Source organism: Myxine glutinosa, chromosome 1 (genome assembly GCF_964187855.1).
Source record: "Myxine glutinosa chromosome 1, kmMyxGlut1.1, whole genome shotgun sequence".
In the NCBI taxonomy this organism is placed as follows: domain Eukaryota; kingdom Metazoa; phylum Chordata; class Myxini; order Myxiniformes; family Myxinidae; genus Myxine; species Myxine glutinosa.
In genome coordinates, this window is record NC_136261.1 from 276082230 (window position 1) to 276098388 (window position 16159).

General features: G+C 48.8%; 2 protein-coding genes across 18 annotated transcripts in view; one reads left to right on the top strand and one right to left on the bottom strand.

Annotated features, from left to right (window-relative positions):
- Window positions 1–12747, bottom strand: part of RBM48 (RNA binding motif protein 48) — a 42192-nt gene extending 29445 nt beyond the window's left edge. For 2 of the 10 annotated variants that reach the window (XM_068099100.2, XM_068099102.2), the window contains exon 1: window positions 12653–12718. The gene's annotated coding sequence lies outside the window, so the exon portion shown is untranslated. Of the gene's footprint in view, window positions 1–7175; window positions 7377–12652 lie in introns of all 10 variants that reach the window. The other 8 variants (XM_078765992.1, XM_078765993.1, XM_078766007.1 and 5 more) reach the window with 8 other exon arrangements.
- LOC137410669 (uncharacterized) overlaps window positions 1–16159 on the top strand; it is a 196901-nt gene that overhangs the window by 2446 nt on the left and 178296 nt on the right. For 2 of the 8 annotated variants that reach the window (XM_078765975.1, XM_078765982.1), the window contains exon 1: window positions 13179–13317. The exons of 2 other annotated variants lie outside the window; for them this stretch is intronic. The gene's annotated coding sequence lies outside the window, so the exon portion shown is untranslated. Of the gene's footprint in view, window positions 1–13141; window positions 13537–16159 lie in introns of those variants that run through there. 4 more of the 8 variants (XM_078765988.1, XM_078765991.1, XM_078765979.1 and 1 more) reach the window with 4 other exon arrangements.

A 16159-nucleotide genomic window follows, 5' to 3' on the forward strand; every position in this document is an offset into this window, starting at 1 on the left:
GGAGAAAGAATTGCACGCTCAGCCAGCCATTCGGACCGGACTCCATTTGTGGTCAAGCAAGGGTAGACTTCAGCCTTCAGGCCCCCAATTGTGGAGACGACCTTGCCTATTTCAGGAGGAATCTCGATAGTGTCTGTTTTGGCCGAAAATGGTATCAGTCCATTGCCTATTTCCAGGAGCAGCTTAGAAAAGTCAGTGGCCCCTTCATCGCCAGACAGGTGAGCTCGCATGTTGGTGGTCAGGTGCTTGACAGACAGGTGGGACGTCCTCAGGCTGGCGTTGACAATGTTAGATCTGGTACCACTCTTGACCACTGGGAGGATCTGTCGGAAGTCTCCGCAGAGCAGTGTGGGAATTCCTCCCATAGGTTTCGTTACTCCTGTGATGTCCTGTAGTGTGTGGTCTACAGCTTCATAGGCTGACTTGTGAGTCATTGGGGCCTCATCCACAATGATGACAGCAACATCCTTAATGACCTTGGCCAATGCTGTTCCACGCTTGATGCTGCATGTTGGCTGCTCTTTGAAGTGCGTGTCGAGTGGGATCTTGAAGGTGCTGTGCAGCGTTCGTCCTCCCTGGAGCAGTGATGCGGCAATTCCACTGGACGCAGTAGCAAGAGCAATCTTGCCTCGTGAGCGAATTTTCTTCAGAATCGTGTTGATGATGAAGCTCTTTCCTGTGCCTCCTGCTGCATCTAGAAAGATGAGGTTGCTGCTCTTGTTGCCATTGTTGATGTTACCCTGCTGCACCAGTTCAAGGACTGCATTGTAGACCTGACGCTGTTCATCTGTCATTTGCTGTTGGAGATCATCAGCTTGGACAGCCAACTGCTCTTGGTTGTAGTCGACTTCCCTGAAGTATTCTCTCTCAAGCCTATCTTCTGTGCCCCTCTCTGGGGTAGGTAGGTCATACGAACTGAGATGACGACCGCCCATCATGATCACCTTGTCTTCGAGAGAGCAAAGCGCAAGGTTGTAGATGTGCTCGTTGTAGTCAGCAGCGGGATTGTCAACATTGCGACGGTGCTGAAATAGGTAGTCTTCAGAAAGGATTTCACGGAACATATCCCATAGCGTGCGTGGATTGCTAGGAAAACATGCGGTAAGGATGACTGCCATGAGACTCCGGAGGTTTGGTGCAGACTGGCTGATGCTTGCCTCATCCACAGCAAGGTAGAGGTGCTGGTCGTTTTCCAAGAGTCCCAATGCGAGACAGGCTTCATGGAAGGACAACGCTTGACCATCCACTGTCCTTAGAGCAGCAAAAGAGGATGGGCCATTGGGACACATACTTCAGTCAGAAGAAGTCGAACGTAGTAACAGTCAGTCTCCCTGTCTCAGACTGATGCTGTAGATGCGGCCAATTGCTGGAGTCTTCCTTATTGCATGTGGTCCTTCGACCACCACTTCTCCCCGTTGCGGCGGGTCCACTTATTGTGCGTCTTGTCCCACGTGTAGTACTCGGGCACCTCGTGGTATTTCAGCGTCTTGGCAAAATCGTCATGATTGCAGAGGTCAAAAAAGGCAGTCAGCGTAGTGGCTGGTGGTGGTCGCTCTGCCCTCTGTACGGCATTGTCCATATGGAAGTAGACTCGCTGGCCATTCTCGAGGTGGACAGTTAGGCCAATGACTGGAGGGAAATGCTCGGAAATTGGGTGCTCTAGGATCCTCCAGACTGCCTCGCTGCTCCCAACGTAACGTGCATTCTGGAACTTAGCTACCTCATCCACTTGACGATTTCCGGCCTCCTCATTGGCTCGCTGCAGTTCAAACACTGCCTGATCGGTCCCCTTGTTGACATACTTTGTGATATACTTGATGCTCTTGATGCTGGAGCATATCTCAATGTTGATGTGGCAGTTGAATTGGCTGAGGAGGAAAGGGTTGCAGGGTACCACCCACTGATTGGTGACTACCTGTACCACCCGTTTTCCCTGCTGGCACATCTTGATCTCCCCAGTGTAACCACCATCTTCTGGCTTCAGACGTCGGTATTTGGGGTAGCGTTGTTGGGTCAGCCGGGTCATACGTGAATGCCTCCCTTTTGTTACTTGGTGTCCGGGCCCGAGCTCGTGCTTCTGCAGTGCGGTGACGGTTTGCCTCGTGTCTTGCATCACACTCTTCCTCAGTCGCGTTTACTTGCTGTTGCCGATGAGCCTGTTCATTGAGCCTGGTCGATCGCTCATCTTGAGTCTGAGTACCAGTTCATCATCTCTCGAGTACCAGTTCACTGGTAATTCCCTGTTTGTCGTTGAAGGCGGCAAAAAGGGTTGGTGTCAGGAAGGGCATCCGGCCGTAAAACATTGCTTCAAAAAGGGGACCAAAAAAACAACAACTACCACGGTCCCCGAAAAGGCCAACCCCCGCTTTGCGGGGAAAAATGGCCTCTAAACGGTGGTTTTTTTTTTTGGATCGCTCATCTTGTGTCTCATTTACTCGCAGTTGTTGTTGCCGATGAGCCTGTTCATTGAGCCTGGTTGTTCGCTCCTCTTCGGTCACCTGTTGTCTCAGTTTGTTTTCGCTTAGCTGAAGCTGTCGTCGGACCAATGCAGCTCTTCCTTTTTCGGGGCATTTCGGAGATTTTGATCAGAACTGCGTGGAATTAGGCCTGGGTCATATAAAAGCAGAAAATCGAAAATCATGAAAAAGAGAGAAAATAGAAAATCATGAAGTGGAATTTAATTGAGAAACTGCGTCATGTAAAATCAGACAATCCAGAATCAGAAAAAGCGATCAGAAACTGCGTGGAAGTCGGAAGTCGGAAGTCATTGTCGTCAATTGAATGTCGCATTGATTTTTTATTCCCTGTCAAATGGCATTGGTCCCACATTCCGAACCCGGAAGTCATTGTCGTCAAATAAATGTAGCATGTATGTTTCACTCTCTGTCACATGCCGTTGGTCCCATGTCAATCGGATGAAGTTGAAACCCGAAGGAACCATAATTTTAAAACCTGAAGGTTTTTAAAAAACATTTAAGGTGTGCTGTAGTTTCTCTGGGACGTACTGATTCCGAATATGAAACTGAAAAATTAACGTTCCGAAATACGCTGATGACGTCATAATTTTAAAACCCGAAGTTTTAAAAACATTTAAGGTGTGCTGTAGTTGCTCTGAGACGTACTGATTCCGAATATGCCTTTGGTTTTGCTCTGCGATGAGTAGTTCTCGAGTTATAAGAGGACAAACAAACAAACATACTTTACTGCTTTATATATATAGATACGTATGTGTATATATATATATATATATATATATATATATATATATATATATATATATATATATATATATATATACGTATATATATATATATATATATATATATATATATATATATATATACCTTGCAACCAATGTCTGCAGAAAACGGATTTTTTGGGGGGGAATTTTTTTTTTGGATCATAATGTAACTTTGTTTCATGTAACATGTAACATGATCATCATGTAACATGTAACTATGCTCCCAGCAATGGTACAACTAGCAGCCATGTGCTACACATGAATAAATGAGTGAAAATATTGTTATGTCAGTGGGGTAGCAATATGTAGAGCCAGATAGATCTGTGTCGGTAGGTATTCGTCTGTCGCGGTAAGGAATCTGACCTGTAATACGTTCTGTGTGTTCAGGCGATTTGTCGGTTAAGATGTATACCTGTGGACATACCAGGATGTTCGTGTGTTAAATAGAATAGGGATTAAAGAATAATGCCCCTGTGTGTCACACCTGATAGCCAAACCTTTGTCCCGTATAGCAATGCACACCTGTAGACACGTAGTTAGGTCCCTAGCGCAACATTAAATGATTCCCTTCCCTGACATGACTTTGGAAGACGGACAGCCAAGGAGGGGGGGGTGGGGGGCTCGGGGCGCCGCCACATGGACTGCAGCCAGCTGCACCTACGAGCTATGATCACGCTACACGCTACGTGCTATACCACGCCCAGGAGGGCTGTGATCGGAAGGCGCGAAGTGGGTCGACAAAGGGCAGGAAGTTACGAGGCTCTGGTTGGGTGCCGCACCGAGGCTGACGTCACCACCAGAGGTTATAAAAAAGAGCGCGCGGAACTCTGCGCGCAGATTCCAGACCCGAGGAGATTGCAAATTCCTGGCCCTGGCAGTCCCGGTGCGATCTCGAGTGGAGAGAGTCCTGTCCCTGGTTGCGTTGGCTCGCAGTCTTGGCCCTGGTTGAGTTGGCTTGAGAGTTGGCTTATCGATTGTGTGTGAAGATCGACCTCGTGGTGCTTGGAGCGGAGCTTGTGCGGGAGCGAGGCTCGGTGCTATGAACGGGCCAGGCGACGCGTGCGAGGCGGGCGGAGGATTCCTCCACACCAGAGATTGAAGACGACAAGACAGATAAGACTGAGCTCCGCGTTCCCAATTACATAACGGACGTGTTATTTTGGTTGTTCACTCCCCCCGTCTGTATTTGATGTCAGTGTGTGGGATCCCAATCTAGGAACTTTATATAATATCGCGTTTTCCTGTCCCTACGTTTCTTTGCAATAAATCCTTGTATTATTTTCCATTCCCTGGCAAACCTGTGCCCGTGTCGAGTTAATTTCTCCTGCAGGATCGAAGCTGCCGTCGGCACGATCCAGGTAAGCTTTTGCCGCAGCCTTCCATTTTCCTTCTTCCTCCCGCGTTTTATAGCCGAATCCGTGTTTGGTCGTCGCCTCCAATAAAACCGTTTAGGCCTATCCGCGGTCTCTGGTGTTAACCGGAGTCGCACGACAACTGTTGTCGAGGAGTGGGATTGAACCCTAAAAAAAATTGGTGTCAGAATGTGGAGAATTTGAACGCAAATTTTTTTAGTCAGAGGCGATAAATTTGCATCAGCGATCGATGCGCGAGACGCTGACGGAGCGTCGTTAAAAGTTAAATTTTATTCCTGTAAAAGACGCGCGGGGAAACCACTCCTTCTTACGGATGGAAGAAGTATATATGGAGGAAAGGAGGATGGAAGATGCGGGAACTAGTGGGAGTGAGTCGGAAGTAGTGGGGGTAGAGGGTAGTGTTGGAACTTCTCCCGTCACAGGGACGGCCTCCAGAGACGACCAGGCCTTAATGCAATTCATTAGGGACCAACTGGGAGGATTGAACGATAAAATGAGGGCTCAGAGGGAGCACAGTGAGCAAATGAATGAGCGATTGAATAACAGCATTCGTAATAAAATTGATGGGCTGAATGAAAAAATGGACTCCCAAAGGAATGCGTTGAAGGGAGACATGAAGGGATTAGAAAACAAAATGGAGGCTCAGGGTGAGCGGTTGAAGGGAAAAATGGAGTCCCAGGGGAGTGAACTAAAAGGATAAATGAGGAGATTTGGCACCATTGGGGCTCAGGAGCCGGGAATGACAAAATTGGGAATTGCACCGGGAATGGCAATTGAAATAGTTAGGGAAGGAAATTTGGAAGGGAATGGGGAGTTTCGAAATTTGGATGGGGAGACTGCAAATTTACAGGTGAATGTGGAGTGCTCACAGGTAGATGGGGAATGCATACAGGTAAAAGGGGCGTGTCCATAGGTGAGCGTGGAGTGCCAAAATTGTAGTAGGGAATGTTTCCCACATCATCATGACCTGGAGGTTTATCGGGACCGGGTGGATGCCCCAACACATCAACCGGGGGATGAATTCGGAATTGTGCAGCACCAGGGCGGTGATTCAGTGCGAGAGGGGGTAACATTATTGGGGGTCCGTGCGATGGAGCCGGACCGGGTATTTATTGGGGAAGAAGGCCTGTCGGGGCCAGAACCGATTGGTGATGGGGATGATGTGATTCAGCGTCTGGGGACCTGGGACAGTCCTATGGAGGACAAGGTTGACCAGGCCCAAAGGAGTTTGGGGGAGGAGGTGAGTCGGTCCGAGGAGGAGGTTGGAATGACCAAGGGGACCTTCACCGTGCTCACCGATTGGGCAACAGAGGCTAAGAAATTGGACAACCAGTTGGGGGAGTGTGTTGGCTCCGGGCTGGATTTGGATCTTCGAGGATCGGGAGATCGAGCCTCAGATGATTTCGTCCCCGTAGGGAATGTGGACCAGCTGCAGGGAGGGGCAGAACAACCTGTGGTAAAGGTTGTTACCTGCAGCTGCGGTTTGAGACGGGAAATGCAAATTGTTTTTTTCTCTGCAACTGCTTGAGTGATTGACTATTTGACAGGAAACTTTTGACGTAGGAACCCATGGAGATTTTTTTTAGCAATGCTACCGCATGGCTTATTGTGAAAATAAAGTATATAAACATCGAGGGGGGAGGGTGGGGTTGTGTTTTTGTGTCACCGATTCAGTGCCACCTATGGGTTACAGCAATAATTTTTAATTTGTTCAAGGTGGAAGTAATTAACTATTTTCCTCTTCTTCAAAGACAAAGTGGGATCTTTAACGTCCACAAACAACCATTGCTAGGCTGCTGGCAGATAAACCAGACCCTCTGACTTAATGTCCTTCCAATGGACAGCGCACACCTTGACGGCTCGCCCTGCGTGCGAAACAACAGGATGACAGTTTATTGTTGCTGTGACAGGTTAATGCAAAGGTAATTGGTTCACGAGTTATCAAACAGAGTGACCACTATATTCGTCATGGGTGTGTGTCTGTCTGTCTGTCTGTCCAAAGCATAACTACCCGATGATATCATCCGATCTTGATGAAACTTGGGTGGGAGGTTGATATCATGATCTAGTTGTGTCCTGCCTAGAGTGGGCGTATTGCGCCCATTGTGGGCGGAGCCACGCCCGAAAAAGATGTCTTTTTAGGGGGTAATCAAGTTCAAGCTACATCTTCTCCGAGGGGTTTGGTGGAATCTGACAGGGGTTTCGGTATTTGGTTCGGCCAATGTCATGTGTCTAGCCCCATGGAGCTCGATTTTTCATTTTCGCCCCAAGGTCAAGGTCACAAGGTCACAAAATTTAGAAAAGTCGATTTTTGATGTTTTTTTTTTTATGACATTGTTCACTTCCTGATAGGGTGAAATGTCGTACATGATCTTATATTATCACATACATCATGAAATACAAGTTTTCCAACAAATTTCAGAATCTTCGACCTTTGACCTTTGAAGGTCACAAAGGTCAAATTTTCAAAGTTGTCGGAATCGAACCGAATTTTCGAAATCGAACCGAAGAATACCGCTCGCTCCTGAACCATCGTCGTCTCCTGACTTGTTTGAATTTACCTTCGAGTTGTCCCATGTGAGTTCAATTAGAGGCTTGATTATAAACTCTCAGAATGGTGCTTCGCAGAGTGTGTTGCAATACAAGTGTTTTGGCCCTTGGATGGAGATCAAGCCAGTGTCCCCGTCCGTCAGCATTGGTTGGTGGATGTTCAAGACCGCACGGTGTCTTTCGTGAAGAATAAGCGAGTTATCGCCGGCATCCTGAACAAATGAAAAAATTCCAGTCACTCTAAGGCGAACGTTAGCTCTAGCCAGCTGGTTCGTGAAGGCCAATTCCACAATAAGGGGGGAGGAGGGAGGCGGGGGTGTAAACTTAAGGCTGTTAAAAACGTAATAGTCAGTTTAGAGCTGGGTCGAGATTCTAAACGATGTTTGACGGCTCAAAGATGAGTGCCTATTCTAGGCTCATCCCAGCCCTTGTTTAACGGGATTAAACATATTCACCATCATAATTAATATACACAACTAGGTTCGTGCGGAGACATGTACGGATGTCATGTATGGATCATCCAACAACATTTTTTATATATATATATATATATATATATATATATATATATATATATATAGAGCCTGGTGTTGGGCTCGGCTAGGGTGCCGGCTTAGGATCCGAGGATCCTGGGTTCGAATCCCGGTCAATCGCTGAATTAACACCAGGGGGGTTGACTCAGCCTGTCATCCTTCCGAGGTCGGCTAATTGAGTACCAGTTCACTGGTAATTCCCTGTTTGTCGTTAAAGGCGGCAAAAGGGTTGGCGTCAGGAAGGGCATCCGGCCGTAAAACATTGCTTCAAAAAGGGGACCGAAAAACAACAACAACCACGGTTCCCGAAAAAGGCCAACCCCCGCTTTGCGGGGAAAAATGGCCTCTAAAGGTGGTTTATATATATATATATATATATGTATATGTATATATATATATATATATATATATATATATATATATATATATATATATATATATATATATGGTTGACTCAGCCTGTCATCCTTCCGAGGTAGGCTAATTGAGTACCAGTTCACTGGTAATTCCCTGTTTGTCGTAAAAGGCGACAAAAAGGGTTGGCGGCAGGAAGGGCATCCGGCTGTAAAACATGGCTTCAAAAAGGGGACCGAAAAACAACAACAACCACGGTCCCCGAAAAAGGCCAACCCCCGCTTGCGGGGAAAAAATGGCCTCTAAAGTTGGTTTTATATCTATATATATATATATACACTTATATATACAGTCATCCCTCGTTTATCGCGGGGGTTACGTTCCAGAACCCCCCGTGATAGGTGAAAATCCGCGAAGTAGAAACCATATATTAATTTTATTATTTTTATATATTTTAAGCCTTTAAAAACCCTTCCCATACTCTTATAAACCTTTCCCACGCTCTTATAAACCCTTTCTACACTCTTAAACACACTTTTGAGACCCATCCTTACGTATTAGAAAAATATTTGTACGTGTATATATAGCTGTACAGTATATTTGAAAATACTGTAATAGATACTGGGTAAGTATATCAATAATAGTTTTTACTGTACTGCACAGCAAAGAAGAGCATTACAGCTCTTCTGAAGGCGCCACTTCAGCAGGCGCCTCGTCAGGTGGTGCAGTATCTTCGTCGTCGTCCGGAACTTCTTTTCGTGCTGAAGACGTAGGCGTGTCTTCTTTCTTTTTTCGGGTGAGGAACATAGTGATGGGCAGTTGCTGGCGCTGCCTTTTCTTCTGGGCGAGGAGGTTTTTATAGACTTCAATGCCTCCGTCAATTACATTTCTGAACTTCAACGAACGAATCATCTGGGGGTCCCATTCTTCAGCCCTTTCCTTAAGTTCTTTTGCCATTCTCACTAGGGTTGCGAGGCCTTCCAGTGATAGGCCTTCTTCTTCTTCATCCCCTGGACCCTCTTCTTCTTCCTCACTTGCTGACTTCGTCATCTCCGCCAGGTCTTCGTCCGTTAACGGATCTGAGTGGGTCTCGAGCAGCTCCTCAACGTCATCGGGAGTCATATCGTTGAAGCCATCTCCTCCTAGTAATTTTGCCAGCTTCACTGCCGATGGTTCAGATTCGGGGTCGTCGTCGCCAGCGCCTTCAGCAAACTTGGCGTAAAGCTGCCTGGCCTTCTCACGGATAACGTTGGTATCCAGTGGGATATTCTTCTTCCTGCAGTCACTGATCCAAAGGGCCAATGCAGACTCCATCCTTACAATGGCCTTATTGCGTGAAGTTACCACCCTTTTCGCTGTCTGGTTAAAGGACACTGCTGCCGTCGCCCTTATATTCTTTGTCGTCCTTCTTAATGGACCGGACCGTAGATTCATTGAGCCCGTAATGGCGGCCTACAGCCGCAAAGCTTCTCCCTTCCTTTAACATGTCGAGGAGTTTCACCTTCTCTACGATATTAAGCATCTTCCTCTGGTGCTTAGGTTCAGTTGCAGAACCCTTAGAAGACGCAGAACGTTTACCCGTCATCGTAGGGCTTGAAACAACTTCACAATTTTACACAAAATGCACAAAAACACAACACCGCAGGATACTGAACAGCGTGCTCTGATTGGTCGCGTCTCATCCATCTGCCAATAGTGTGCCACGTACGAAATCATCTGGGCAAACTAGCGCAAGCAACCCAAGCTTGGTTTTCCATACGCGCGATTCTTTGTCTACTCATTTATAATGCGTATTTTATTTCGATTTACTGTAATATTCTTTTAATATAGGTTTTAATGAATGTGTTATATTTTTATTTATATTATTATTAATTTTTTAGGCTAGAAAATGCTTATTTTACCGCAAAAATAATTAAAATCTAAAAAAATTAAAATACCTATAGGCCGCAGAATCCCGCGATATAATGAAAAATCCGATATTGAAGGAGCTGGGGCTCCCACGTCGATCGGAAGAATGGACGCGACAAAAAGCTAGAATTCATCCGAGTTGCTTTAATGAAATCAAACACTCAGGCACTCTGAAAACCCGTTTATCTGTCAGCAATATATATCTATTATCCCAGGGGGTTTGCCCAGGCCCGGCGCCAGGGGGCGTGGCCCAGCGTCCTGGCTGCGGCCTGGCAAGTTGAGGGCGAGCCTGCCCGGGCATGCCCGGGCATGCCCGGGCGTCCCGACCGAGGCCTGGCAAGTTGAGCGCGGGCCTGCCCGGGCGTCCTGGACGAGCCCGGCATGGTGATCGCTCCGCGTCCTTGATAGGTGCAAGGCGATTGTGAAACCCCAGCGGCAGCCGCTACACACGTCCCCCCAGAATCGACTTGCACCGGCAGGGTCAACTTGAGGGGGGGTCCTGATGACCCGGCCGAAGCGACCCCTGGCGGGTCGTGCGAGGGGGTCCGGTGAGGTGGTGGGCGGTCGAGTGGGGGGCACCGTGGACGGGGGGCGGCCTCGCCGCGGCGGAAGTGCCACCCGTGGTGGGTGGTCGACGGCCACGTGCGCCGGCTTGAGGCGGTCCACTGCAATCCGGTCCGACCTGCCGCCGATGTCGATGACGAACGACTTGTCGTCCCGTCGCAGCACCCGGAAGGGCCCGTCGTACGGCGGCTGGAGTGGCCACCGATGTGCGTCGTGACGCACAAAAACATACTCCGCTGTGCGGAGTGCTGGGGGGACGTAGGACTGGGGGTCACCGTGGTGGGATGTTGGCACGGGGGCAAACCGTCGGGCGGCCTCCTGGAGGTCCGAGCGCTGGTGAGCTGCGGACCAGGGACTGGTAGCGTCGGGCACAAATTCGCCCGGGACGCGTAGCACCTGGCCATAGACAAGCTCGGCGGTGGATGCCTGGAGGTCCTCCTTGGGGGCCGTGCGAAGGCCCAAAAGGACCCACGGCAGCCGGTCGGCCCAACCGACGTCTTGAAGGCCGGCCATGAGCGCGGCCTTCATGGAGCGGTGGAATCGCTCGCACAACCCGTTTGCTTGGGGGTGGTAGGCCGTAGTACGGTGGAGCTTGACCCCCAGGTTGCGGGCGACCGCGCCCCACAGCTCGGAGGTGAACTGTGGTCCGCGGTCTGACGAGATGTCCGCCGGTGCGCCGAAGCGGGCGACCCAGGTGGCGATGAAAGCCTGCGCCACGTCGGCGGTGGTGGTGGAGACGAGGGGAACGGCCTCCGGCCACCTGGTGGTCCTGTCCACCATGGTGAGCAGGTGTGTGAACCCCCGTGACGGGGGGAGGGGGCCCACCAGATCCACGTTGACGTGGTCGAAACGTCGTTCGGGCACGGTGAAAGGTGCCAGCGGGGCCTGGGTGTGTCGGTGGACCTTGGCCCGTTGGCAGGCCGTGCAGGTGCTGGTCCAATCGCGGACGTCCCGACGAAGGCCGTGCCAGACGAAACGCGCCGACACCAGCTTCTGGGAAGCTTTCCGGCCCGGGTGGGAAAGGCCGTGGAGGGAGGCGAAGATGCGGCGTTGCCAGGCGACGGGCACGATGGGGCGAGGCTGGCCTTGGGAGACGTCGCAGAGCAGGACAGTGTCCGCGCAGGGGATGTCGGCCAGGCGGAGGCCAGCACCTGCACGGCCTGCCAACGGGCCAAGGTCCACCGACACACCCAGGCCCCGCTGGCACCTTTCACCGTGCCCGAACGACGTTTCGACCACGTCAACGTGGATCTGGTGGGCCCCCTCCCCCCGTCACGGGGGTTCACACACCTGCTCACCATGGTGGACAGGACCACCAGGTGGCCGGAGGCCGTTCCCCTCGTCTCCACCACCACCGCCGACGTGGCGCAGGCTTTCATCGCCACCTGGGTCGCCCGCTTCGGCGCACCGGCGGACATCTCGTCAGACCGCGGACCACAGTTCACCTCCGAGCTGTGGGGCGCGGTCGCCCGCAACCTGGGGGTCAAGCTCCACCGTACTACGGCCTACCACCCCCAAGCAAACGGGTTGTGCGAGCGATTCCACCGCTCCATGAAGGCCGCGCTCATGGCCGGCCTTCAAGACGGCGGTTGGGCCGACCGGCTGCCGTGGGTCCTTTTGGGCCTTCGCACGGCCCCCAAGGAGGACCTCCAGGCATCCACCGCCGAGCTTGTCTATGGCCAGGTGCTACGCGTCCCGGGCGAATTCGTGCCCGACGCTACCAGTCCCTGGTCCGCAGCTCACCAGCGCTCGGACCTCCAGGAGGCCGCCCGACGGTTTGCCCCCGTGCCAACATCCCACCACGCAAGGCGATTGTGAAACCCCAGCGGCAGCCGCTACAATATATAATTTTACATATACTAGCGAGAAAAACCCGCGATGTACCAAAGCCGCGAAAAGTGAAGCGCGATATACTATCTATACTATAGCGAGGGATGACAGTATATATATATATATATATATATATATATATATATATATATATATATATATAAACAAATCTTCATGCATCACGTCAGGGACACGACGATTGAATTACTAAATATTTCACGTCAACTGCATCACGATCATTATCATACAGTAACAGAGAGCCATAGGTGAGTGTGTACGACCAAAAAGCACAAATTCACCCGAAAAACCCAAAGAAAACAATCCGTGAGGATTCTCGCCTCAAGTACCGGAAACCCACCGTCAGCAACTTCCTGAACACGCACTGACGTTTCTTCAAACCTCTGTGGGAAGTATAAAGACTTCCGATACCGATGCATTAATCGATGTAATAAAATGTTAATTGCAAATCAAGGTTTAAGACAAAATGCCAAAACATCTGACGCGATAAAGGCAAAACCGACCCAAAACTAACAAACAACAACAACAGCTTCTCATTACTAGATGTGGCCTATGTAAAGCTGGTATGGGGTGTGTTCCGTTAGCTTCGCCGTAGCACGCTTACCTCGCTCGTAATCGTATGTTATACAATGGAAAACCCAAAACATATTCAGGAGTTACATGAAAAATTGATGAGGAAATTCTTCTTCTTCATCTTTAATTTGCATAAAATAGTGTCTCAGAATGTATACATTTTTTCAGGTTAAAATTACCAAATTTATAAAATACGCACATAATGGTGGCCATGATAGTATGATTAGCGGCAGTACGCTTATCTCAGGAAAGATTTGTGAATAGTCTCTTCTCGCGTGTTATGTTAGGGTTAGGGATGTATGTAGTGTATTCTGTTATAGTTGTTTTGTGCCATTGGTGTGGATCGATACTTGAGTATTGAGATATCTGAAACGTAAGTGAATTTATTAAAGAGAAAGGAGCGCGGCGACCTCGTGTGTAAACGCATTGTGAGGCGGATAATTGGGTTTGAAGAGCAGTTGGACTTAGACTGTCCTCATTTGTAAATAACATTCGACTTGACTGTTTGAGTAACTCGGCGGTTGTTGTTTTACCCACAAAAGATCCGGTCCAGTCGGAGCAGCCTCTACTGACTGGACTCCTCAGCAAACCGGTAACATTGGTGAATACCGGTTTAATTACCGCGGCCTCGGAAATCATTCCTTTGCCGTCTTGTGGGATGATCATGAGCCGAAAAAAAGTTCTTGTTCCCTCGGACGTGTTCAAGAATGGCGCTGTTTTCGGTTAACGGCGCTCCGAGGTTATCCTTTTGTGTGTTAATGCGTTGACCGTTGCTGAGGTGTGCATTTAAAATCGGCACAGGTACAGGTACTCTCCACGTGCTTTGTAGATGCTCTCCTAATCGATACATTCTGGAAATTAAATGAACGACAGCAAACTTAATTACCAGATGTAATATTAGTATTGGCTCGAAGTACTCGCTGTTCTAACTCAATCATTATCATCATTTCTGGGCGCTTTAAAACTTTTTTCCGATGAACTTTTGCTAATTAGCCCTAAAAGTGATTTTAAAATGGGTAAGCTCTTCTTCTTCTTCTTCTTCTTCTTTCGTGTGCAGCACAAGCCTGCGGGTATAGCGTAATTTGCTGAAGGCTCACCTCATCCCGCTGACGCAGTTGCTTAGGAGCAATAATTTTGTAATTCGTTCAGGATGCCGGTGATAGCTCACCTACCCTTCGTGAAGGACACCGTGGGATGTTTAACCTCCACCGATTGATGCTGGCGGCCGGGATGCCGGTTGAAAGTGCATCCGAGGGACGGGACACGCATTGATGAATCGCTCTGCCTGTGAAACACCGACATGACAGTTTGTAGCTGGGTAGGGATTCGGACCCAGGTTAGACAGCATGGAGGCCATTCTGTCACAGCCAGCCCTCCCTATTAAACGTGCACGTTGTATCCACAAATTTAGGACTATTGCAGTGACATGTTCACATACAAACGGAATGGCACCAAACCTTGTATCCTCAATAGTAATCGATAATGAATGAATGAATGATCGTTTTAAGGCCATTTTCCCCGCTAGAGCGGGGGTTAGCCTTGCGGGCCCCATGACAATCATGGTTTCCTGTTTGAGGCAATGTTTTTATGGCCGGATGCCCTTCCTGACGCCAACCCTTGGTCACGCTCTTACGATGCGCAGGGATACGGTGTACCTATTCTAAACCGGGGTACACACCGTGATCATTCATCCCAGCAAGCTGGTACTCAATTTGCCGACCTCGGAAGGATGACAGGCTGAGTCAACCCCCCTGGCGTTAATTCAGCGATCGACCAGGATTCGAACCCAGGATCCCAAGCCGGCACCCCAACCGCTAAGCCAACACCGGGCTAGTACAATTAGACCGGCACTCGCTACAGCTCACACCTCCCTCCACCAGGCTCACCAGTTTATGTTTTGTATCCCACTGATAGGTCGGATCTGGATTCGGTCCTGGACCAAAATCGAATCTGCTTGTTCTTGTCGCCGAACCAACTCGTTACCTCCGCCACCAAAGGTGGATGGAGGTTATGTTTTCACCCCTGTCTGTCTGTCTGTCAGGTTGTGAACAAAATGTCTCAAAAAGTTGTGGACGGATTCGGACGAAATTTGGCAGAGAGGTAGTGTATGTAACAAGGTCGAAATGTTTAGATTTTGGTGAAGATCCGGGCTCGGATCCAGCTAGTAGAATTTTTTAAGTGATTCTTCACCATTGGTAAATCGGGCCAAAAACTATATCTCAAATCTCAAAGCAGGATCTCAAAAAGTTATGGATGGATTTGGATGAAACTTGTTGGACAGTTTGTGTATGTGACAAGGAAGAATCGATTCGACTTTGGTGAAGATCTGAATATGGATTCGGATATGAGAATTATTTAAATTTTTAAGTGATTCTTCACCATTGAGAGATATAGCCAAAAACGATTCATAGCAGGATATCTCAAAAACTTATGGATGGATTTGGATGAAACTTGTTGGACAGGTTGTGTGTGTGACGAGGAAGAATCGATTCAATTCTGGTGTAGATCCGGATACAGCTAGTAGAATTTGTTGCGATTCTTCACCATTAAGTGTTTAAAAGTGTTTAAAAGTTTAAAAACACTTAAAAGTGTTAAGTGTTTAAATTAAAATGCTTTTGCTCAAGGTCATCTTCCATCTGCTTGGAAATCTGCCAACATCACCGCTTTGCACAAAAAAGGTGCAAAAACAGATCCCAGCAACTACAGACCAATCAGCCTTCTCCCAATTATCAGCAAAGTCATGGAATCCATCATTGCTTCAGATATGAAATCTTTCCTCTTCTCCAATGGCTTGATCTCTGATCATCAATTTGGTTTCAGACCTGGACACTCCACTCTGGACATGCTGCTTCTGCTTTCTCAACAATGGATGGAGGTCCTCAATGCCAAACAGGAAATTAGAGCAGTCTCCCTTGACATATCACGTGCCTTCGATACGGTCTGGCACCCCGCTCTGCTCACCAAACTCTCCTCTTTTGGTATCCATGGAAATCTCCACGCATGACTGGCGGACTTCCTCTCTAGTCAGTCAACGTGTGGCCCTGAATGGGTTTCTCTCATCTCTTCCTGTTCAGGCTTGAGTTCCCCAAGGCAGTGTTCTGGGCCCTGTGCTTTTTCTGGTCTTCATCAATGATCTCTCTGACTCTCTTGAAAATCCTCTCTATCTCTTTGCTGACGACTCTACTCTCTGTCGCTCCATTCTTCATCCCTCAGAT